The sequence below is a fragment of the Camelus bactrianus genome, chromosome 5 (genome assembly GCF_048773025.1).
Source record: "Camelus bactrianus isolate YW-2024 breed Bactrian camel chromosome 5, ASM4877302v1, whole genome shotgun sequence".
In the NCBI taxonomy this organism is placed as follows: domain Eukaryota; kingdom Metazoa; phylum Chordata; class Mammalia; order Artiodactyla; family Camelidae; genus Camelus; species Camelus bactrianus.
In genome coordinates, this window is record NC_133543.1 from 12,405,102 (window position 1) to 12,431,006 (window position 25,905).

Below are 25,905 nucleotides of genomic sequence, written 5' to 3' on the forward strand. Positions count from 1 at the left end.
GATTCTCTTCCATCTCCCTTTTCCTGGGACCGGAAGGCAGCTGAAAAGGCACACAAAGGGATATTGAACAAACGGATACAACTGTCAGATTCAGTACGGTAGAGGTGCCTGAAAAGCTATGTCGATGATACCTTTGGAGATGTAGAAGCCATTGATTGAAAAAAAACCTATTTTGCTAGACTTCATAAATTACTGTTGTGAACTTGAATGTGATAGGATGGAAGTCCTTTTTTAGAGTATGTGCAGTACAGGTAAGTAATATAGCAGTCTACTTTTTTTTTATTGAAGTAAAGTCAGTTTACAATGTGTCAATTTCTGGTGTACAGCATGTTTCAGTCATACATGTGCATACATATGTTCGTTTCATATTCTTTTTCGTTATAGGTTAGAACAAGATACTGAATGTTAATTCCCTGTGCTGTACAGAAGAAACTTGTTTATCTGTTTTAAATATGGTAGTTAGTAGCTACAGATCGCAAATTCCCAATTTATCCCTTCTCACTCGCTTTCCCTCCAGTCACCATAAGTTTATTTTCTGTCTGTGAGTCTGATTCTGTTTTGTAAATAAGTTCATATGTGTCATTTTTTTGGATTCCACATGTAAGTGATATCATACGGTATTTGGTTTTCTCTTTCTGGTTTACTTCACTTAGAATGATGATCTCCAGGTCCATCCGTGTTGCCAGCCATCTCCTCTTGAACAGGTCTTCGGCTTACTTGCCCCAGAAGACCATTCTCCCCTACTCTCCTTGTACTAGGGGTGGGAGGCAGTGCTGACCTCTGTGGGCTGAGTTTCCTGTGATCCTCATCACCTGGCTTTGGAGGCACTGTGGAAGGAAAAGCCACGGTATTTTCCTGGAGTCTCCTGCTTTTGGCTGTAGTGTAGCTCGCCTCACCACCCTTACTGGCTTCCCCTGGGCAGACTCCAGCCAGTGGGCTGGCAACACTCCTTTGTCCTCTAGGAAGAGGTCGGAGTTAATGGCATTCTGCCTTGGTCCATCTCTGGCTTTTCAGTCTTTGTTACCTGTTTCCCCTGTTAAATTCCCCTTAACATTTCGATTTCTGGTTGGATCTTGACAGTATTGTTGCTGAACCAAACTTGGGTCTGCTTTCCTTATGTGAAGTAAAGCCAGTCGGCTGACCCCGGGTTGTGGTGAAGGAAAGTGCAGTGTTTATTACAGGGCACCAAGCAAGGAGAAAGGGCAGCTTGTGCTCAAAAGACCGAAACCCCGTGGCTCTTAGAGGAGGCCTTTTAAAGGCAACGTGAGGGAGAGGGTCACAGGTTGCGTGATCAGCTTGTGCACAATTCTCTGATTGGTTGGTTGGTGGTGAGGTAACAGGGTGATATTTCAAGAATCTCAGTCATCAGCGTTCTGTTTCCAGTTGGTCTGGGGTCTATGTGCTAGTGGTCTTGTGTGCAATTAACTTCTTCCACTTGGTGAAGGTTTCAGTATCTGCAACAGTTCAAGGACATGGCTCAAGATACTATCTTTAGCTCTTGACTGTTTTATGGCTAAACTTATTATTTTATCTCATTTGACTGCTTACCTTTGTTTCTGCATTTTCTCACTTCTTTGGTTAAATTTGCTGTTTGGAATGCGGGGAAGGCCTGGAGATGAAAACTTTTCCACAAACAAGAGGTGGGAGACACGGGAAGGTCTGTCCCTGGGAAAGTTTCAGTCTCCTTTTTCAAAATACACTCCAACTTGTTATCTCACTGTGCCAGCCTAAATAAAGAGGTAAACTGAGGCAAGCTTGAATTCCCGGGGATTGAATTCATTCAGGAACAGCAGAGGAGTTGTATTTCGGGAAAAGCAAACTGTAGCAAGCTGCAGGTGAGTCCGTTGAGCATTTGGGGTGGGCTGTATTCATGGGCAGGTGGTGCAGAGAGTGGGAGTCTAGCCAGTCCAGGTGGTGTGCTCACTGGCTTGAGGGTGGGGAGAGATTTTTGTTGGATACTCAGTCCTGGAGCCACATGTAGCTTTGAGCACCTGAAAGGGGGCTGGTGAGTTGGAAGAACTGCCTTTTAAATTTTAATTAATTCATTATTTATAATAAATGATATTTTTTATATATTTAATGAATGTATTATTTATAATGAATTATATTTCTAATCTACTTAATTCATTATAATGGATTTTATTTCTAATATGTTATTAACTAATGACTCATTCTAATATATTTAACTCATTTATATTATTATATTTGTAATATATTTAATTCATTATAATGTTATATTTCTAATATATTTAGTTCATTATAATGAATTGTATTTCCAGTGTATATAATTAACTCATTATTTATAATGAATTTTATTTCTAATATACTGTACTTTACACATATATTATCATACTTAATGTATAAGACCATCCCCTTGGTCGTCAGTGCATTTTGTCTTTGGTAGTTTTGGTGCCATGACTTGTTTAGGAGCAAAGCTCAGATTCCTGCTTCCTCCAGGCTCTTGATGAGCCTCTTGGCTCCTGCCTGTGGGTCTAGGATGGACGGCACCGCTGTCCTCTGGTCCTGTGCTCAGGACTCATGTCCGTCAGGAGCACAGGAAGGAGTCGGTTTTGATTCTTTTTGGGTGCTCACTTGATTTCTGGGGCTGATGTCTTTTGGTTTCACGGTCCGATCATCTGGATTGTAGAGATCTTATCTCTGTGGGCTAAAAGAAGACGGGGAACCTGGTTTGTTACTCTTTTCTGTTTGTCTGCGTTGCGCTCATCAGTCAAAGATGCGTATCCCCTGGGAGGAGAACAGCTCTTTGATGTGGACAAATGAATTCTGTTAATCTGTGTGCACTCTTGCCTGGGGCTGAACTTTCAGAATTGGAGCTGTGAGCTCTCTCTCTCGGTGTCCCTCATTCAGAAAGGACTTTACTTCTCATTGTGTGTGTGTGTAGTATTTCCTGCCTCGAGATGGTATTGCCAAATTAGATTATGAAATTGCTTAAATTAAAGGAACTTGTTTCTGATTGACTGAGAGATAAATAAGCACCTTATAAATGTAGTATTCTTAAAATTCCTAGAAGTTAAGGAAGCTGAACTTCTAATACATTCAAAGAACAAAAAGAAAAATATATATTCTTACTGAAATTACCTTAGAAATGTTTTAAGAATAAGTTCACACAATTTAGGCAAATGAAACTAGTTTGATATTTCTGGCTTAAAAAAAGCTATGGCTTCTCTGAGCATCAGGTGTAATACAGGCTTTAAGGTTTATTCCACTTGGGTATATTCTTCTTAAATGTATGCACATTAAGCTGGCATTATTTATACTAGTTAAGATTGTGAAGCATATATGTTTATGTTTAACCAAATCAAATCAAATCATTATTCTCCAGACTTTATTTCAACAGTGATTATGCCTCTTAGCATGTGCACGTGAAGATCATTGCCAAGACGTCTGGGTAACTGAAATCCGTGGGCTTACACTACGTTGAGTGAATGGATCAAAAATACCTAGATCACCTCCAAATAAGAGAATGCACATTGGATGTTCATAACGACGTCCTAGTAATGTTATGAAATTAGTTCTGACTGTGTGGACCCCCTGTACTGTGGTCTGAAAATGCCCCCCTAAAATTGACCTGTTGGAATCCTAACCTCCATAGATGATAATATGAGTAGGTAGGGCCTTTGGGAAGTGCTTAACACATGCATGAGGTTTGTGCTCTTGTAAGTAGGCTCCAGGGAGACCCCTCACCCTTCCATCATGGGAATGTCCGAGAAGTCTGCAGCCCTGAAGGGCGCCCTCACCCGGCCGTGCTGGCACCCTGGTCTTGGTCTTCCAGTCTCTAGCGCTGTGAGAAACACATTTCTGCTATTTATAAGCTGCTCCGTCTGTGGTATCTTGTTACAGCCCGAATGAACTAAGACAGCCTGAGGCTGGGTCTAGAGTGAAGTGCCCTTTTGTTCCAGAACAGGAAATTGTGCAGTGAAGCGCAAAGTTGGGAAGTGAATTTTATTTGCTTTGATTTATAATACCTGAATTCAAAAAGTTGAAATCTTAGCAAGGTTTGCTCAATTTGATGGGCTTGCTTCCTTGGTTTTCTGTTTGTTGCCTTCATGTATAACATAAAGGATCATTTATTCTGTTATTTAATCTATCTAGACAACAAAAGTTCTGAATAGAATAGCCTTCTTTGGCTAATACTCATTTATTATGTCTTTGATCATTTAGAAAGCAAAATTTCTCATATAAGAATGAGCTAAGACTCTTTGCAATCACATTACCATCAATTTTTAAAAAATGTTTGAATGTGTTATTGTTGCTTTGAAATGGATAGCCAGACATTGTTTCTCAGGCACCCATGATTTGATTCAAATCTGATAACTGATTTTTGCCTTCCCAATATTGAATTCTAAATGTATATTAAAATAATAAAATTCCAAAGTCTCACCTGGAATATCAGATTTGGCAATGATGTTCCTTCAAGGATGTCTTTTACATCTAAAACTGTCTTTGGATTTCCCAGAGGATCCTTGGAAAATCACTCACAAAGCATTTATTGTCTATTTTTTGAAAATAGGATTAATTATATGTATAGTTATTTTACCTAAATTTTGGGAGGTTGACCTTATTATCTTGTTTTGCGTGCTACGGAAACCACCAGATTTGCTAGTCAGTGGCACTGTTCTTGAAATGAACTCTCATCTAGTCTTTTACTTTTGAAAATTATGTGGATATATAAGGAACTCCTTTTTCTCTTTTTTAAATTGATTTATAGCCAGTTTACAATGTTGTGTCAATTTCTGGTGCACAGCACAATTCTTCAATCATACATGAATATGCATATATTCATTTTCATATTCTTTTCACCGTGAGCTCCTACAAGACATTGAATATATTTCCCTGTGCTATACAGTATAAACTTATTTATCTGTTTTATGTGTATCAGTCAGTATCTGCAAATCTCGAACTCCCAGTTTATCCCTTCCCACCCCGCTCCCCCCTGGCAACCACAAGTCTCTATTCTATGTCTGTGAGTCTGTTTCTGTTTTATATATAAGTTCGTTTGTCTTACTTTTTTTGAAGTTGTCTACAATTGGTAATAATTTGGTAGACTCTTCTTTTATAAACAGAAATGTGCCATTTATAAAAAGATACTTTATTCTTCTTACCTTACCCTTCCAGAATTCAGAAACTCTCATTGAGTTCTCTTATTTTCATAGCAATATAAATTATTGTCATAGATTTAATAAGGATCTGTCTTCCTTGTTAATGAAAATAACTGGAAACATTGGTTATGAAAGCAAAGCCTTGCCTGAAATGTCATATTTGAGAATGATGATCATTTAGTCAGATATGACCAGGCATTTAAGAAGCTAAGATTGACTTCATGGAGCCAGTGCTTACAAAACCCTCTTTGGGACACAGGCCAGGTTCCTGGCTTACAGGTGAGTAAGGAAAGTCACTTGGCAGGCCCAGGAACCTTAGGATATCTTGGGAACCTTGAGAAGAAAGTACAATCTCAGATTCCTCATGACAACTTCCAGTAAAGCAGGCTTCGGAAGGCCTGTGGTAAATGGCCATTCTTTCTGCACCAGTGAAAATACCAGGACAGATCTGATGAAACCAGATTTATTTTGCAGTCAAGATTAATCTTTCTTTGAGATTGTTTTTTATGAAAAGGGGGAAGACCAAAGGGGAAGAATCGTGTTTGAATAGAAAACTCTGCACAGCTCAGAGTGCTCTCTTCTAGGTGCTCAGATTCTAGCCCTGTTCACTGTCTGTGAGCCGCTTTGCGCCTCTTTGTAAATTGCAGGTAGCTGATGGAGATGAAGACTCTGTCTTGTCCGGTGGAGATTTAATTGACTTCCCCGACCCTTTGGAAGAATTGGTTTTAGTACCTAGGTGCACACTGAACTGAGTCCTGCCATGTGTCCCAAATTGTTGAACCTCAGTTCTACCAGTTTGCGTCAACATCTGGCCTCAGCCCTCCTAATGAATGCTTCTGGTTTTCCTCCCTCCCACCCAGCTTAGCTAAAGCCTGATCCTTGGTGGGTCTCTAGGTTGCCTGGCATTTCTCCAGGATCTGGAGAAGTCCTGCAAGCTGGAGCCTGGAGACTTGTTATAAACCCTGAAGGACTCACTGCTGCAGCAGACCCTGCATGAGCTGGGCTTCCCTGGACAAGTGGACAAAAAGGTTCAGGTCTTACATGTCCTACATGGAGGCAGCTAAGACTGTGAACATCGTCACCAAGAGCACTGATGTCTAGCACGGGGGCTGTAGGGAGCTCTGAGCAGTGCTGCTGCGTGACTGAGAGTTACTGCTCCACGCCCTCTTGGAATCCATCAGACTAGACACTTTAGGGTTTAACTCGGGGCTCTGTACTTTAATATACCCTTGCCACCACATTCCACTGGAGGGTTCAGCTGGTTTACACCACCAACAAGAATGCCTGAGATACAGTTGCTTAGACCCTGCTTCTCTTACTCTGGAGGTTTTTGATTGCCTCTTGAGTTCAATAACAACTGACGTTTGAGGGGAATGACCACATTGAATTTCATCTGAGCTCTGTGCTCCTGGAGAGCAGTGATAATTGAGCAATTTCCGACCCTCTTATGTTCTGGGAGATGGCTAGCTGTAAAGGACCGTCCTGTGCTTGCAGGTTGGACCCACCTCCACACTTACCATGACTCACTTGTTTATCTGCCTCTGTGAAGTCCAGGGCAGAGTCAGACTGTAAGGACTGAGAACTCCCAGCTCTGTCTGAGGGGCGCTGATTTTGTTTGGAGCAGAGGGTGAAAAATTCCATGCCTAGGGGTGTTGTTGAAAATAAGGAGATTTTGGTCAAAAGCAACTAAGAGGGCACTCATAGCTCCATGATACAGTAGCAACAAGCAAAATGACAGAGCATGCAGAAGCTTAATAGGGAAAAAGCAGGGAAAGAGACAGCCAAGAAAAATGCTACGATCAACTGTGGGTGTCAGGAAATCTGTATGTAAGTGTTAAGCTTCACCCACTTAGGAGCAACCACAGCAGGATGTGAGCAGACTTGGAAACACCTTCAAGGCTGCACAAAGACCCATCAGCACAACATGGAAGCCTCACTGGCACAAGGGCCTTAAGCAGAACTTCAAACCAAACACTACTTGAACAACAAGCTACTCGTGCACAGGCAATGCCTAGGAAGTCAGGCTTTAATGTAAAGTTAAAGGAGTTTGGAAGACTGTGTGCATGGCCGAGGCTGAATGTTCTTAGGAGGGATCAGAGTGGAAAAATCCGAGGTACTGGTCTCTAGCTGGACATAGGCAAAAAAAAAAAAAAAAAAAAAATCCTCAGGATGTGTTAACAGCATCCAAACCACACATACATCCAATGGCAAAGGGTAAAAAATATAACTCTTCAGGGGGGCTTAAGCACAACCTTTGACCATTAAGTGGCTTATGCTGACCCAGGGATGACCCCTGGGAAGCCAGGCTAAAATACAAAAATAAGACAAAGTCTGAGTAGGGACATTGGAAGCTGCACACTGCAGGGCAAACAGACTTCACAGATAGTTCAGCAAGTCAGTAAACAAATAAATGACCAAGCAAACAACTCCTGGGCGATGGAGAGAATTTATATCCAAAGTTGCTAGTGTAATGTCTAAAATATCCAGTTTTCAACAAAAACAATTTGACACAAAACAGTAAAGTGTGACCCATACACAGGACACAAGCAGCCATTATAAATATTCGCAGAGAACTGGAGGAAATCATGCTTAAAGAATTAAAAGAAGACTTGGTGACAATTTCTCATCAGAGGATATCAAAAAAAAAAGAGAAATTATTTAAAAGAACCAAATAAAAACTCTGGAAATGAAAAGTACAACAAACAAAGTGAAAAATTCACTGAAAATTTCAATAGTAAAGTTGGCAGAAGAGTCAGTGAAGTTGAGGACAGCTTCAATAGAATGCAATCTGAAAAACAGGAAGAGAAATGATCAGAGCCTTGGAGAAATGTGAGACACCATTAAGTGCACCAAAATATGCATAGTAGGGAGAAGAGAAAGGAGCATTCAAAGTGCTAAAAGTAAAAACCTGTCAACCAAGAATTCTATATTCAGCAAAACTGTCTTTCAAAAAATAAAGACTAAATAATGGCATTTCAAAATAAAGGGAAGAGAGAAAATTTATTGCTAGCAGGCCTGACTTACAAGAAATAATATGTGTATGGAAACACAAAAGACATGGGATAGCTAAAACAATCTTGAAAAAGAACAGAGCTGGAGGAATCAAGTGCCCTGACTGCAGACTATACCACAAAGCTACCATAATCAAACAGTATGGTACTGTCACAAAAACAGATACAGATCAGTGGAACAGGATAGAGAGTCCAGAAATAAACCCATGCACTCATGGTCAATTAATCTACAACAAAGGAGGCAAGAATATACAATAGAGAAAAGACAGTAAGTGATGCTGAGAAACTCTGGACAGTTACATGTAAAAGAATGAAATCAGAACATTCTCTAACACCATATACAAAAATAAATTCAAAATGGATTAAATACCTAAATGTAAGACTGGATATTGTAAAACTGGAGGAAGACATAGAACACTCTTTGACATAAATCACAGCAATATTTTTTTTTGGCTCTATCTCCTAAAGTAAAACAAAAGCAAAAATAAACAAATGGGATCTAATTAAACTTAAGAGCTTTTACACAGCAAAGGAAACCAATGACAAAACGAAAAGACAATTTTCAATTGTGAGAGAATATTTGCAAATAATATGACTGATAAGGGGTTAATATCAAATATAATAAACAGCTCATACAACTGAACATCAAAAAACAAACAGCTCGATTGAAAAATGGGCAGAAGTGAATAGACATTTTTCCAAAGAGGAAATGCAAATGGCCAACAGGCAAATGAAAAGATGCTCAGCATCACTAATCATCAGGGAAATGCAAATCAAAACCACAATGAAGTATCATCTGCCACCTGTCAGAATGGCTATCATCAAAAAGTACACAAATAACAAATGTTGGTGAGGATATGGAGAAAAGGGAACCCTCATATACTGTTGGTGGGAATGTAAATTGGCACAACCACTGTAGAAAACAGTATGGAGGTTTCTCAAAAAACTAGAAGTATCATATGGCAGTTCCACTCCTGGGCATGTATCTGAAGGAAACAAAAATATTCAAAAAGATAACATGCACCTTAGTGTTCATAGCAGCAATATTTACAGTTGCCAAGATATGGAAGCAACCTAGGTGTCCATCAAAAGATGAATGGATAAAGGAGATGTAACTTAAAAACTATAAAATTTAAAAAAAAAATTTGAAAGGAAGTATGTTGAGATGAATGAAAATGAAGACAAATATACAAAAACGTGATTCAGGAGAAGCATACTCACAGGGAAATTTATACCTTTTAAAGTATACATTAAGAAAGAAGAGATCTCAAATCTGTAACCTAAATTTTTACCTTAAGAACTTAGAACCAGCAAAGTAAACCCAGTGCAAGCAGAAGGAAGTAAACAGTATAGATCACAGTGGAAATAAATGAATTAGAGGATAGGAAAAAAAAATCAGTGAAACCAAAAGTTGGTTCTTTGACAAGATCAACAAATCTGATGAACCTCAGGTAAACTGACCAAAAAAAAAAAAAAAAAAAAACCAAACATTAAAATCAGAAATGAAAGAAGGGGCATCACTATCAACTGTACAGAAATAAAAGGATTGTAAGAGAATTCTGTGAACAGTTCTATACCAGTAAATTAGATAATCTAGATGAAATGGACAAATTCATAGAAACACAAAGTGGCAAAAGTAACTCAAGAAAATACGGAAAATCTGAATAGACCTATAACAGAGATTGAATTAGCAATTTAAAAACTACCCACAAAGGGAAATCCAACACTAAAAGTTTCACTTGAGAATTATACCAAACGTTTAAAGAATTAATACCAATCCTTCACAAACTCTTCAAAACACAGAAGAGGAGGGAGCACTTCCCAACTCACACTGTGAGTATTTGGTATTTAATACCAAAACCAGAGAAAGATATCACAGGAAAAGAAAACTGCGGACCAACATCTCTTACGAGTATACACACAAATCCTTAGCTGATACTGGGAAACTATGTCCAGCAACATGTACAGAGGATCACAACCATGACCAAGTGGGATTATCCCAGGAATGCAAGATTGGAATAATACACAAACATCAATCAACATAATACACCACATTAACAGACTAAAGGACAAAAGTGATATGACCCTTTCAGTAGAGGCACGACAAGCATCTGACAGACGCTGACCCCATTTCATGATAGAACATATAAACAGCCAAGAACGGCAGGGAGATTCCTCAGTGTGACAAAGGAGGTCTATGAAACACTCCAGCTAATATATTTACTTATGAAAGCCTACACTTTCAGCCTCAACAGGAACAAGATTTCTATTCAACAGTGTACTGGATGTACTGGATGTTCTAGCCAGGGCAAATAGACAAGCAAAATAAATAAAAAGCAGCAGGACTGGAAGAAGTGAAGCTGTCTCTATGTGTACATGACATCTGGCAATGGAAAAACTCAAGGAATCCTGTATGAAACTATGAGAATTAATAAATTTAGCAGGATTGAAGAACAAGATGAGTATACAAATTTAAACTGTATTTCTATACACTAGCAATGAAAAATCTGAAAAGGAAATGAAGAAAGTAATTCTGTTTACAATGATGCCCTAAAGAATACAGTGCTTAGAAATAAACTGTCTAAAGGAGGGCAAGACTTGTTTACTGAAAACTGCAAAACATCGTTCAGTGAAATGAAAGGAAATCTAAGTGAATGGAAAGCCAGCCCATGTTAATGGACCAGAAAACTCCTTTCCAGTCATGCTTACCCCCTGCTCTAACCACTCCTAACCCCAGGCAACCACTATGCTGCCTTCTCTATACTTTTGTTATTTCAACGATGTTCCATGAACAGAATCACACAGTATGTAATCTCTGAAGACTGGCTTTTTTCACTTGCTCTTGAGAAACATCCAAGGTGCTTGTGAATCGATAGATGATTCCCTTTTATCCTGCCTCCTATGTAACCCTTGAACATTTTCTTAGAATTCCACTTTGATTTATCCACAGGACCTTTATATAGATTTTTTCAGTGGTTGCTCTAAAAAGCTGTATATATACACATAACTTATGAACAGTCTATGAGTGTCAACATCTTACCATTTTGTGATGTCCAGGTCCCCAGGTTTCTCTCTCTCTCTCTCTCTTTTTTTTTTTTTTTTTTTTTTTTTGCAGTCTACTCCTCTGTTCAGCTTGGGTTATATGTTCTTCTGTCCTGGGATTTCCCAGCTGGCTGGCGGAAATAGGCATTATTCTTGGCCCTGTGTGAGTGCCAGGCACTGTTTCTCTCGAGACAGCCGGAGCAGGCACACAGTTCACTTGTTCGTTCGATCTCCTGTCTTTTGGACCGCTGTCCTTTGCTGCCTGATGGTCAACGACTGAAAACAACCACTGCTACATTTTGTGTGTTGTTTCCTGTATTTTGTCTGGTTCCTGCTGCTTCATCTTGGCTGGGTATAGAAGTCCTTAGTCATTATTTTTTGTTTTGGAAAATACAGCTAGTTTTCATAAATATATAATTTTCTTATCAATTTTAAAATGAATGAAGAATTTAGAATATTTCATTTCAACTTTTAATATGGTCAATATTTCTAGATCTAACTCACAAATAAAAGGATCCTTGGTGTATCGTTGGTACCAAAGTATCTTTGGTATCCTCGGTACTTTTTAGGCGTGTCCAACAAAGACTCAAAAGTTTGAGAACCATTTACATAAATGAGTTTATTTAATCCCCACCACATCCTTATGAAGATTATTGTTATCAATTGTTTTACAGATGAGGAGCCCGAGGCCCAAAGCCGTGAAGCCCTGGTCCAAGGTCACACGGTCAGTCAGTGGGAGACAGAATTTGAACCCACTTATCCTGACCCCATGGTCTCCGCTCTTCAAACCACAGGGCCACACTGCCTTCATGGGTTTTTCAGCTTGTTTCAGCCTGAGTTCAGAGCAACCAGTAGATGCAGGCCCAGCCCCTGTTCCCCCAGGTGTCTGCACCTGCTTCTAGCCCAGCAGAAGCTTCAGGCTCTAAGTGTCTTCATATAGACAACTTTGGGGTGGCCCCAAGGGAAAGGATGTGTGGGCGATCCCTGCTGTGCCCTCAGGCTTGGACCCCATATGACAGACTCGACCCTCATCCGTGGCCGGGCGGGTGGAATCGGCTTCTCTCGGTGGCTCCGGCCAGAGGCCTTGGGCCTCCCTGTAGCTGGCCCACCCTCTGCACACACACATTTCAGGGGACAACATTACTGCTGGTCAAACCTCCTGTGCCTTTGGGGTCCCCAGACCCACTTCTCCTGGGGCAAATCTCGGACAAGTGAACAGCTACCAAAGTCTAGAATATGTAAGGTGAATTTGAGCATCAACTGCCTTTTCAAACAGGTTCCATTAATTAATTAAGATATATAACAAAATCTTATTTAAAAATTTTTTTGCATTCTTTTTTATTGAAGTATAGTCAGTTTACAGTGTATCAATTTCTGGTGTACAGCATAGTGTTTCAGTCATACATACACATACATATGTTCATTTTACTATTCGTTTTCATTATAGGTTACTATAGATATTGAATATAGTTCCCTGTGCTCTACAGTATAAAGTTGTTTATCTGCAAATCTCAAACTTCTAATTTATCCCTTCCCACACTCCCTCCCCTCCACCCCCGTAACCATAAGTTTGTTCTCTATGTCAAACAGGCTCCATTTTTAAAAGAATACTTTATATCAAGATTTCTTCAAATTATAGATTCCTTAGATGTTGGGAAAACATTCTTATTTATACAAATTCAGTTCAGGAACTGATGTGTAGAGAAAAACTATACTTGAGGTGCATTAAGTAGCAGGAGCATGATACACATTCCACAGTCAGGCAGCTCATCCTGTGAGCATAAAACTTACCACGACTGTTTAAAACAATGTTCATTTAACAAATATTTACTGAGCAACGTCGCTGAGCAGAGCCCTGTTCTTGGTCCAGCGGGTAGCGCAGTGGACAAGGCAGGGGTCTGTTCTTGGAGAGTTTACATTCTGCTGTGTAGCATATTTATAACCTGAAGGCAAGCCATTCTAAACAACATGGCAAGAAAGTATAACGTCACTGGTTCCAGCAAGTAGTTGAGGGCCTGCTCTATATCTTGCCAGCTCTCTGTTGTGTAAAAGCCGAACAGTTCCAACTTCGAGAACTATAAAATTTGATTGAAAAACAGAAACCAGTAATCCTCATAAAAGTTGTGTAGCCAGCGCACACGAATGCCGACCCACCCCCGGCAGATAGCAAAAGTCCAGGGAGATCCTGGGGCAGCATTTCTGTCCAACCCAGTGTGAGTAACACCCCAGAGCCAGACGCCCGGGGCAGCCCTGATACGTGCTGCCCCGTGTGGACATCTTCCTTGAAGAAGCAGAGCGTGGAACTGCAAAGAGAAGGACCCTGGTCATGTCCAGAATGACTGCCCAGAAAAGACTGAAACCAAAGTGTGGTCAGCGTCCATTTGGGACGGTGCAAGCAAGATAACTTTTCTTCTTTCTAAGTCTGGGCATTTCCCAATACAGTGCGTTTTTATAGCCGAAGATTATAAAATAATTAATTCGATATAATTCTAATCCTTCTTTATATTTTTATTTTTTAAACATTTTTTATTGATTTATAATCATTTTACAATGTTGTGTCAAATTCCAGTGTTCAGCACAATTTTTCAGTCATTCATGGACATATACACACTCATTGTCACATTTTTTTCTCTGTGAGTTATCATAACATTTTGTGTATATTTCCCTGTGCTATACAGTGTAATCTTGTTTATCTATTCCACAATTTTGAAATCCCAGTCTATCCCTTCCCACCCTCCACCCCTCTCTAATCCTTCTTTAGGGGGAAACAGTAACTGGCAAGGAGCTATCTTAGTAACTGTTCTTGGGTTATTCCAAGTGGCTGCAGGTTTTTTCTCTCCGGACCCTCCTGGGTGTGGCTCTGGCGTGGGCACACGCTGAAAACAGGCTTCCCAGAGGCTTCTGAACTCGGTTCTATAAACGCTCGGTTTAGCGGCTGCACCTCTGCTGGCTTCTCTGAATTCAGAGGGCAGCTTTCGCTTGCTGTGTTCTGCGGCCCTGGCTCCTGGCCTGCAGGGGGATGGACTTTCGGCTGCCTGCCCGGCTGGCCCCTCCCGGGGTCCCCAGGGAGGCCGGCCCTTCCTTCCCCGGCTTCCTCCATCCTCTCCTGACCCTGAAGTGCCTCTGGCCCCGCCTCTGGCCCTGACCCCGCCCCCGGCCCAGGACGGGATGCGGCTGGCATACCCGGGTACCCAGGGGTGGCCAAACACTCCCAGCTGCTGTCCACTCCTTCTAAGTGGCCGTACCAGGCGGGCCGGGCAGCTGCTATTTGCCGCAGAGAAGTGGCTGGCTGCGCTCAGGGAGCTGCGGCAGGAGGCCGAGTGGAGACCCAGACCTCTGAGGTAGAGACACTGCATGGCGCCCCGCCTAGTGATGCCCTCTGCTCTCAAGATGCGGTGGGGCTCAGTTCCTGGTTCTCTCCCATGAAGGGGATGCCCTACATGCCTGCCACATTGTCACGCTAATATCACTGATGGGATAACCGAACAGCCCCCGGGTGACTGCCCTCCCGGCTTAGCGTCACACACCCTTGGGTGGCACAGGGACGGCGGGCGCCCAGCTCACTTTGGCCAGATGCCGGGCCAAGTCCAGGCAGGACTGGGGCGGGGGTGAGCGCAGCTGATTTGTATTCCAGACACCGGATGAAGATGCTCTGATGGGAAGGTGAATGGTCGTGGTTGGCTGTCTTCATGGGAAAGGAGAACAAAATGAGCCTCAGCTTGTAGAAGAAAGGCGCTTTTAGAGGTGGGGAGAGGCTGGGGACCCTGCAGGTGAAGAGCTCTGCAGTCGCTGTGCACAGGTCGTTTCTTATTGGGTGACTAAGGCCGTGATGCTTGGATGCAGCATTTGTTCTGTGCCACTCTTGTTCCAAACCTGGGGGTCGAGTCGGGTCTGTCCCACAGCTGAGGTCAGAGTGAAATGGCCTTTTCTTCATCGAAATTCAAGGCAGGCAGCCTTTGGAAAAGAGGCAGAGCCATGAGAGGGGGGTGGTCCTTAGCCCAACTCAACCCCAGTAAACCCGACTCTAAAGAAGGTTCTGTTTGCTCCTTGGACTGAGAAAGATCTCTGGGTCTCTTCGTTTGTTCTACAAGGGTTCACAGAATTATTGGGACGATTCCCCCAGCTTCGTTCACTGAGTAAGGACGTCTGAGGCTGGTCAGCTGGTGTGTATGACAGCAGACCACTTCTTACATTTTAAGACAGGAAAGTGTATTTGTCAAAACGACAGGTGTTCCGGTGTCTGTGGGTGTGCAGGCTGTGCTGCTCACTGTTTCTCAGCCTGGGGAGCGCATGCTGGGGAGAGGCCCCAGCTAGAGCAGTCCAGGTGCTTCCCTGCCCTTCCCCAGGGATTCTCACAGGCCACATCCAGTGTAAACTATAGACTCGAAGAAACTGGCTAACTGGAGTTATGTAGCTACTTGGCTCAGTGTCTGGCTCCTCCCAGCATCCTGAGAGGGAAGTGCCTAGACCAGGTGCAGGGGGAGAGACCCTTGGGGTCCTCACATCACATGTTAAACAGACACAGGTCCTGCCTGCTGGGGAGGCACTCTGGCTCCTGCGGGGGCCGTGGGGCCGGGCTGTGGCTGGAGAGACCCTGAGTATTCCTCAGAGACCCAACGCCTTCTCCATCCCTGCTGTCACATGGAGGCAGGGCTTCAGCTCTGGAGACAAAGCTGCTGAGGCACCTTGAGACCCCAGGTTCTCTGTCTTCATGCTACTACTGATCAGGCCATAGTGGTCAAGGGAACCCCTCCATGAGCCCCCCTCCCCCCTGCAGGACCCCTGGGCACTGGGCCGGCTCAGAGGTGGCAGAAGACTGCAGTGGGGAGTGAGGGTGGTGTTGGCCAACCTGGGAGACCCGCTTCAGGACCACTTTGGATACTTAAATCTGTGAATGCTCAAGTCCCTCATCTCTGGTGTAGTATTTGCATGTAACCTATGACTTTGCATCTTCCTATATACTTGAAATCATCTCTAGATCACTTATAATGCCTAATACAATGTAAATGCTAAGTAAAGAGTTGCTAGGACGTGAGGCAAATTTTTTTGCTTTCTGAAAATTTCTGGAGGTTTTTTTTTTTTTTCTAAATATTTTCTCTCTATGGTTGGTTGAATCTACAGATGTAGTACTTGGGAGTACGAATAGCCAACTACATCCTCATTTTACCATCTGTCTGTTCATCTATCCATCTCTTTACCTTCAATGCATCTTGATTTTTAAAATACATTTCAAAGTAAGTTGCAGACAGCCTAGACACCTTTCTACCTAGATACTCAGGCATGCACATCTTTAAGTAGAGTTCAGTATTTGTTCACAGCTTTTTCTTTTGAGGTAAAATTGACATACAGTGAAATGCACAAATGGTAACTGTATATTCCATGATTTGGGACAAATGCATACACTTGTGTCCCCAGTCCCCTCTTAAGATATAAAACATTACCATCACCCCCAAAAGTTCCCTTATGTCCCTTCCCGACCAGTCCTTGCCCCAACCCAACCCAAGACAGCCACCACTCTGATTTTTTGCACCGCAGACGAGTTTTCCTTTTGTAGAGCTTGATATAAATGAGCAGGTGCTCTTTTGTATAGGGCTTCCTTCACTCAGAGTGCAGTCTGGAGATTCCCACATGTTGCTGTGGGAGTGTTGAGTCTGTCCTTGCTTAGGCTCCAGACCTGGGGGGGAGGAGGGTGTGTAGGGGGTGGGGGTGGCTGTGCCCTGGCCCCGCCCTCTCCCTCATTTCCCACGCCCCGCCCTCCTGTTCTGGGACCACCACCCTCTTTCTGACCCTCCACCCTAAAGCAGGCCCTCCACTGTCCTTTTCTTTACAGCTCTTGCCCTGTGTAAAGTCACATTTATGTATTTGCTTGCAGTCTGTCCCTTGCCCCAGCTAAACTTGGTGAGGGCATGGCCGAGGTCACCGCGGCACATCCGTGCCCGGATGGCCCAACTACTCTTGAATGAACGAGTGATGAGTGAGTGAACTACTGAACCACCACTGTCCGGCAGCTGCCTGCTCTTTCCTGCAAATCTGACCTCTGGCTGCACTGTAGGAGGCTGGCGCGTGGTTCCTGGAGCATCTGCACCTCCAGCGAGGCTGAAAGATGCTGCAGCCACCGCCCAGCTCTTGCAGAGTTTGCCCCGAGCCCCGGGGTGAGGAATGCTGGGATGGGGGGGGGGGGGCGGGCAGCACAGGACTCTAGTTTGGCCACAGGCAGATCCCTCCGAATTTAGCAACCATACTGAGGAGGCTGGACGGCTAGAAGGCTGGCGTAGGATCCCCTGGAGGGAGGAAGCAGGCCCCTTTGGGTTCGCCTTCTACGTTCCATCCCCTTTGGTTCCCGCAGATCCCCAATATTCAATTAAGCATCCAGTCAATTTCTGGTGCACAGCTTCCGGCACACCTGCTTCTCTGTGTTACCAATCGTGGAAAGCATTTCTCCCTAAATAGGCAGATGAACCAAGAAATGATCCATACTTTACGCTTAATCAAACATCAGATTACAGCTCCACAGAATCCGCTAAGACACATTTGCAAAAGGAATAACTGCAAGCCACACTCGTTTCAAGAGATCAGCTACTTAGGAAGGGGCCTTTTCCAAGTTTATTCTGCAGATACAACTCTGCACGTTACTATCAGTTCATCTTTCTGAATTCCGCTGTTGGTTTATTTGTGGGTTGCTACTACTCTGTGTGGCGGTTTCTAGATAGTCTTTCTCTGTTGCCAAGAAGTAATGCAGCGTTGAGTCGGGTTAACAGACCCAGCTGCTCAGCTCCGGCCCCAGCGTGTGGTACTTGGGCTACTTCCAGTTGTGAGCGGCGCTCCTTGCCTGCTAGAAATATCTGCTCAGCTGTAGCTTGTCAGTTGTGCTTCATCACAGAAAGGAGTAGTGCTTGATTCTCTTCCCCAACTTTGGCGCTTGGTTTGTCATTATAAAGTGCCTCTTGCTGGGTGAGGGGTCCGCTCACGCACTCGGATGAGACTGTTATCTCCTGAGACTGTTATCTCCCGGGGAGGACAATGGCCTGCCATCTAAATAGGCAGAGTCAGGCTCACGACTCAAAGGGACCCCCCTCGACCTTGGCCTCCTTGGAAGCGGGACTGCCTGGAAGCGGGACTGCCTGGAGGGAGTCGGTGCCCAGAGACATAAGTCTAAGAAATAAGTGTGCGAAGGTGACCCCCTCTCCTGACTGGGGCCGCAGTGGGAAGTCGCGGCTTGGGGGCCAGCGGGGAGGTGGTCTCAGCACCACCCCTGGGTCCCCCGGCCCTGCATCCCTGCGAGTGTTCGCGATGCCGGGCGGCCGGGACGGCGGAGGGGGAGCGCCGGGCCAGGCGCCCCGGCGGGGCTGGGGGCTCACTCGCGTGGATTTGTAACTTCACTCCCTTTTAAAGGAAAGCTATGCCCGGAATCCGGGAGGTGGCGAGCGAAGCCGGGCGGGGACGACGTGACCCGCGCCCGCCACAGCCGCTCCCGGTGTCCCCGGAGCCCGGTTGGCGCGGGTGGCCACTCTCGCTCCCGCTGGCGCTCGCTCCCGCCGCCTCGCCGGCCCCCTCCCCGGCCCCCACCCCACCCTCACCCGCACCCCCCGCTCGTGGGCGGGGCGGGCCCACCCTGCCCTCCAGCCCCGGCCCCGGCCCCGGCCCCCACCCCCCGCTGGCTCGAAGGCTGGGCCGGGCTGCGCGGCGGGCGGAGCGGCTCCTGCCTTTTTTGGGCGTCTCCTCGCTCCTCTACTCGGACCTGCGGGAGGGCGCTGCGCGGCGGGCGGCGGCGGAGGTGGCCGAAGGGGTCCCGAGGCGCCCCCAGCTCGACGCGTGCAGCCACCATGACGGGAAGGTAACAGCCCCGGACGGAGGGACCCCCCCGCCCAGCGCCGCCCCGTCCCGCCCCGCCTTCCCGGGCCGGGACCCCTCAACTTTGCCGCCCCCCCTTCCCCGTGGCCGCGCCCGTCAAGTCGGGGGACCCTCTCCCTCGCCCGCATCCCTCCCTCCCTCTGGCCCCCGGCAGCGGCAGGTGGAGCGCCTGCCTCGCACTATGGGGCCGTTACCCCGCACCCATCGAGAACCAGGCCTCGGAGGGGACTCGCTCAAGGTCACAGCCAGCTAAAGGGCAAAGGGGCAAAATCCAGGCTGTCGGCTTCCCCCAGCTACCCTGACACTCGAGCCGGGCCATCCTGGTGAGGCCTCACCTCGGGAGCCTTCTGTTTCCTCCTCTGTGAGCCAGGAATGGTGAAAATTTTGTACAAATGGTAAAAACGATAAAAGGTCTGTGCGAGAACGGCCAGAACTGCCCCCAAACAAAGGCTGCACAGGGGTGCGGTTAAGGCAGGAGAGTCCCCCAGGCCGGGTCCAGCCTCTGTGCTCATACCCCGTGTGGCCATTTCATAGATGAGGTAACTGAGGCCCCAGACACCGTGTGACTCACCAGGCCAGTCACATGTCGAGCAGTGTCCAGCCAGTGTTGGCCTCTGCAGTCCTTTCTGGAACACGGCTGGGTACAAGTGACTCATGCTGGGCGGGAGGGGCTGGTCTCCTGGGCCCGGCAGCCCCCTTCCAGCCAAACCCAGGCAGAAGGATGCTCTTCTTTGTGACCCCTTGAGTAGGGGTTGGAGGGAGGAGAGGACCCTGTAGCTTTGCTGGGGACAGGGGCTTGGAGAGGCAATGTGCACGGATGGGGAGTGGCCATGGAGGGCAGGGTGGTGGCCCCAAACCTAGGTGATGTGCAACGTGGTCACCAAGCCCGCAGGGACATGGGTTTTGCTGTTAAGGCTGTGGCCCTTCACCGTTTAATAGCCTTCGCGATTATGGCTGAGTCTTAGGGCAGCCCTGGGAACCTGCATTCATCCTCTCACCTGGCGAGTTCTGTGCTTCCTACGCAGTTTGCTGCCCACTCCCTAGACCTTCTGTCCCGGCCCAAGTCTGCGGATAAAGCCACCTCCCAGTGCTCACCCCTCTTAGCATGTCCATGCGGCCACTGCCCTCCTGGTCCCTCACAGGGCTCCCCTGCTGGCTGCCCGGCTCCCACCTCAGAGTCTTCGATGGAAAGAAGGGAAAGAGCAGAACAGAAGAGCAATCACAGGCGGGTGGGGGGAGGGGTGCATGGGGGGGGTGGTTGTTTCGGCACAGCAGGGATGCTGGTAAGGCAGAGCCAGCTTCATTAGCAGCTTCCTCCCTGATGCCATGCAGTGTTGGGGCAGAGACCCAGTGGCACCTCTGTTCCCTCAGCAGGGGTCCTCTCAACCCTGAGTCCTAGGGTCTGCCATGGATCAAGAGACCATCAGGTCAGGCAGGTGGGTGGTGGGGGCAGGGGCCAGCCTCCCCATTTGCTGCCTGGCTCCAGCGGGTGTCCTGAGCCTGAGAGATGCTGGTTATCAAATGACAGCGACCAGAGTGAGACTTGGGAAACACCAAGTCAGTTTTTTTTTCTTACAAAAGTGAAACCGCTCCTCTTAGACAGTTAGGAAAAACCCAGAAGCAAAAAAAGATAACGGAAACATAAAAAGAAAGAAAACACCTGAGGTTCCACTCCTCAGAGATGCCCTCAGGAACATTTTGCTGGCTCTCTTCTTTCGGTATATGTTTCTGCCAGATTGTTATTCACAAGCTGTGGAGTGGTTTGTGAGCATGTCATTATACAGGCTTTCACTCTCCTGTGAAGCTTGTCCCACAAGCAGTGTTGGTGCCAGGGCCACCCAGCCTCTTCTCCACATACGGGCATTGGGACCAGGCTGGTAGAGGGATGGGCATCTGACCCCACCTTTGGGATGGGCGAGACTTTCCTTGTCACCAAAGCTGTGGAGTTTCCTTGTCACTCTGCTGCATGCCACGATGCCCTCTGCACGTCCACCGCCGCCACGAGGTGCCAGGGCCACTCTCGCACCTGGATCCTGGTTCTCCCCTGCATCGTCCCTTGCCCCCCAGAACTGGGCCGATCTTTGGCAATGACCCTCTCCTCATTCACCTCGCGCACCTTCTGGGGCTGCCCCAGCAGGACGGGAGCAGGCAGGGCCAGAGGGAGGGCAGAGGGGAGGCACGGAAGCACGTAGAGTGACAAGCACGGCCAGGCACTTTGAAAATCCTCCTCCGGGTGCTGGGACCCAGGGCTGCTGAGGAACAGGTTGGGGAGGAGACTGGTCAGGAGGCAGGCAGCAAGGCAGCCTCTCCTTGGCAGGTGTGGGGCTAGAGAAGAGGAGACGGACCCAGGGAACCCGGGAGGTGGAATGGACAGGGCTTGACCCCAGGCAGGTCCAGAAGGATGCCCGTTTGTGGCGGTGGGTGTGGGAGTGGACACAGCTAGTTTGGGCCACGAAGTCTTTGAAGAGTTCTGGGGGAAACCCTGAGACACCGTTGAACCTGAGGGAGGGGGCTGAGCTTGAGCAAGAGGGTAAATGAGGGCTCGGAGGTGAGTGTGAGTGTTGAGGGAACCGGCTGCTGTGGGAAGGGGCTCAGCCCTGGCGGCAGCCCAGGGACTCCGGACCTTAAGAACACAGAACCTGTGTGCCAGCTCACGGAACCTCTGGCATCAGCATTGTTCCCCAGGAGAATGTTCAAGCCGGGCCGGTTCCGTCCCTGCCCGGGGATGCAGCTTGTCAGCGGCACTCCCGGCAGTGTCAGTGTGGCTCGGTGGCTTGGCCTCGTGTGTGGAACACATCTGCCACGTGACCATGATCCAATGATCTGCTAGCCAGATCACAAGCAGGTCCCCATGCTTGGTACAGTGCGGGATGGGGCTTTCAGATCCCTGCCCTCACACATGCCAGCCTCCCCCCACGCCCCACGGTGCTCCCAGCTGTTGCCCACCCTCCCCAGGAGGATGCCCCGGGGTCCCCTCAGTAGAGGAGCCAGCCGAGGTGCAGCGAGGATGGCAGCTGGAGCCCTCGGGACAGCACCTAGGGCTGTGATGGAGTCAAGGGTTTAAGCAAAGTGCAAGGCAGGTGACAAGTGATGTACAGATGAGCCCTGAGCTCCAGACAGTGCTGGGCTGGGCACTGCCCACGGCCCCTCCTCTCTTTTCCTCTGCTTCAAGCGTAGACCTCCTCTCTGGCAGGCCAGGGGGTGCAATGAGGCCTGAATTGTAGTGTATGCCCCCTTCTGTGCTATGAACACCTCTACCTGAGCTCGCTTCAGGCTGACAATGTGATGTTAACCAGTTCACAAAATTCCTGAAAATGTAGCAGTCAGCACTCGTGAGCTGGGACGGGATAGCCCAGGCACATGTGTGTGGAGACATCTGATGTATGTGTACATTCAGTGGTTTTTTAGTACGTTCACCAGGTTATGCAGCCATCACCACTAATTCTGGAACATTTTCATCACCCTCCCAAATAAACCCATTTGCAGCCAATCCTCATTCTCCCCTCCCCCGCCCCCAGCAATCACGAATCTGCTTTCTGTCTCTACAGATTTGCCTTTTCTGGACATTTCATAGAAATGGAACCATACGTAATGTGGCTTTTTTTTTTTTTTTTTTTGGCCTGGCTTCTTTCCTTTAGCATAAAGTTTTCAGGGTTCATTGATGCTGTCATACTTTGTTCCTTTTTTTGGCCAAATCACATTCCACTGTATGGATGTACCACATTTTGTCTATGTGTTCATCTGTGGAGGACATTTGAATTGTTTTCACTTTTGGCTTTTTTTGTTTTTTAAACAGAGGTACCGGGAATTGAACCCAGGACCTCGTGCATGCTAGACATGCACTGTACCACGGAGCTATACCCTCCCTGCCTCCACTTTTGGCTCTTATGAATAACACTGCTGTGAACATCCCTGTATATATTTTCTACTTTCTGGAGCGCATACCTCGGGGTGGAGTTGCTGGTTCCCATGGTAACTCTACGTTCAACTTTTTGAGGAACTACCAAGCTGCTTTCCAAGTAACTGCACACTTTCCACATTCCCACCAGGAATTCTCACTAACGTGTATCATCTGCTTTAGTAGGTGTAATGTGGTATCCCATTATGTTTTGATTTTTATTTCCCTAGTGACTTGTGATGCTGGATGCCTTTCCATGTGCTTATTGGCCACTTGTATATCTTTTCTTGGAGAAATGTCTATTCTAATTCTGTGCCCATTTTTAAATTGGGTTGTCTTTTTCTTGTTGGATTCTAAGAGTTCCTTATGCATTCTGAATACTAGATACTTATCAGATATATGATTTGCAAATATTTTTTCCTGTGGATTGTCTTTAGCTTTCTGGATAGTGCCCTTCAATGTACAGAAGTTTTAAATTTTGATGAAGTCCAATTTACCTATTTAGTTTTGATTGCTTGAGATTTTGGTGTCATATCTAAGAATCTTACCTAATACAAGGTCATGAAGATGACCTATGTTTACACCTATGGTTTTTTCTAGGAGTTTTATAGTTTTAACTCTTACGTTTTGGTTTTCAATCCATTATGAGTCAGTTTTTACATAGGACCTGATGTAGAGGTTTAAAGTTATTCGTTTGCACGTGGCTGTTCAGTAGTACTAGCCTCATTTGTTGACAAGGCTATTCGTTCCTCATTGAATTGTCTTGGCAGACTTGTCAAAAGTCAGTTGACCATGGATGTGTGGAATTACTTCTGGACTCTCTATCCTATTACATTGATGTACGTGTCTGTCCTTACGCCAGTACCATATTGTTTTGATTACTGTAACTCTGTAGTAAGCTTTGAAATTGGGAAATGTGAGTCCTCTGACTTTGTTCTTTTTTTTTAAGTTATTTTGAACGATTATTTGGAGTCCCTTGCATTTATTTCCATATGAGGTTTAGGATCAGTTTGCCTATTTCTGCAAAAAAGGCAGTTGAAATTTTGATAGGAATTGTGTTGAATTTGTAGGCCATTTGGGGAGGAAAGGTATTGCCATTTTAATATTGAGTTTTCTAAGCCTTGAACATGGGATGTCTTTCTATTTATCTAGGTCTTTAATTTCTTTCAATGATGTTTTGTAGTTTTCATTGTGTAACACTTATACTTATTCAGTTAAATTTATTTCTAAGTATTTATTCTTTTGATGCTATTGTAAACGGAATTGTTTTATTAATTTTGTATTCAGATTGCTCATTGCTAGTGATTTTCGTATATTGTCCTTTTATCCAGCAACCTTGCTGAACTCATTTACCAGTGTAATGGGAGGGCTCTTTAGGGTTTTCTGTATATCAGCATATGTGATGCACAATTCGAGATAGTTTTACTTCTTCTCTTCCAATCTAGATACCTTTTATTTTCTTTTCTTGCCTAGTTGTCTTCACTGGAACCTCCAGTGGAATGTTGAAAAGAAATAGCAAGGCTAGGGGAAGAACGTGTAGCTCAAGTGGTAGAGCACATGCGTAGCATACACAAGGTCTTGGGTTCAATCCCCAGTACCTCCTCTAAAAATAAGTAAATAAGTAAACCTAATTACCCCCCCACCCCCAAAAAATATAATTAAAAAGAAATGGCAAGGCTAGACATCTTCTCTTGTTCCTCACCTAGGAGGGAAAACGTTTAGTTTTTTTTTACCATTATGTATGATGTTAGCTCTGGGTTTTTATGAAGTTGAAGAAGTTTCCTTCTATTCCTAGATTGTTGAATGTTTGTTTGTTTTATCATGAAAGGGGTTGGATTTTGTCAAGTGCATTTTCTGCATTCATTGAGATGATCATGTGGTGTTTCCTTTTATTCTAGTGATACTTTTCTTTTCTTTCTTTCTTTTTTTTTTTTTTTTTTTGGTGTTAAATCACCCTTATATTCCTGGGATAAATCCCATGTGGTTGTGTTGTATAATACTTTTTATAGGCTGCTAGATTGAGTTTTGTTGAGTACATGTGTATTAATAAGGGATATTGATATGTAGTTTTCTTGTGATGTCTTTGGTTTTGATATCAGGGTAATATTGGCCTCATGGAATGAGTTCAGAAGTGTTTCCTCTTGATTGATTTTTGGAAAGATTTTGTGAAGGATTGGTGTTAATTCTACTTAAACATCTGGTGGAATTTGCCAATAAAACCACCTGGTCCTGGAATCTCTTTTGTGTGAAGTTTTTTGATTACTAACCCAGTACATGCTACTGGTCTATTTGGATTTTCTGCTTCTTCTTGAGTCAGTTTTGGTAATTTGTGTCTTTCTAGGAATTGGTCCATTTCAACTAGGCTAGTTAATGTGTTGGCATACAATTGTTCATAGTATATCCTGTTAATCCTTTAAATTTCTCTAAGTTCAGTCTCTTCTTTCACTTCTGATTTTACTCATTTGAGTGTTCTCTTTTCTCTTGGTCAGTCTAGAGAAAGATTTCTTAGTTTTGTTGATCTTATCAAAGAACCAACTTTTGGTTTCACAGATTTTTTCTATTTTTTCCTAAATTCCATCTCATTTATTCCTGCTCTAATCTTTATTATTTCTTTCCTTGTACTTACTTTGACTTTAGTTTGCTCATGTTTACTCATCTGTTGCTAGTTTCTTAAGGTGGCAGGTTAACTTATTGATTTGAGATATTTCTTTCTTTTCTTTTTTTTTTTTTACTATAGATATTTATGGGTATAAATTAAATACCACTTGAGCATCATCCCATAAATTTCAATATGTTGTGTTTTCATTTCATTCATTCCAAAGTATCTCTTAAGTTCCCTTGTGTTTTCTTTTCTGATCCATACATTCTTTAGGAGTGCATTGTTTAACTTCCACCTAATTGTGAATTTACTAAATTTCCTTTATGATTGACTTCTAGTTTTATTCCACTGTGGCTTCCTACAATCTCAGTAATTTAAAATTAT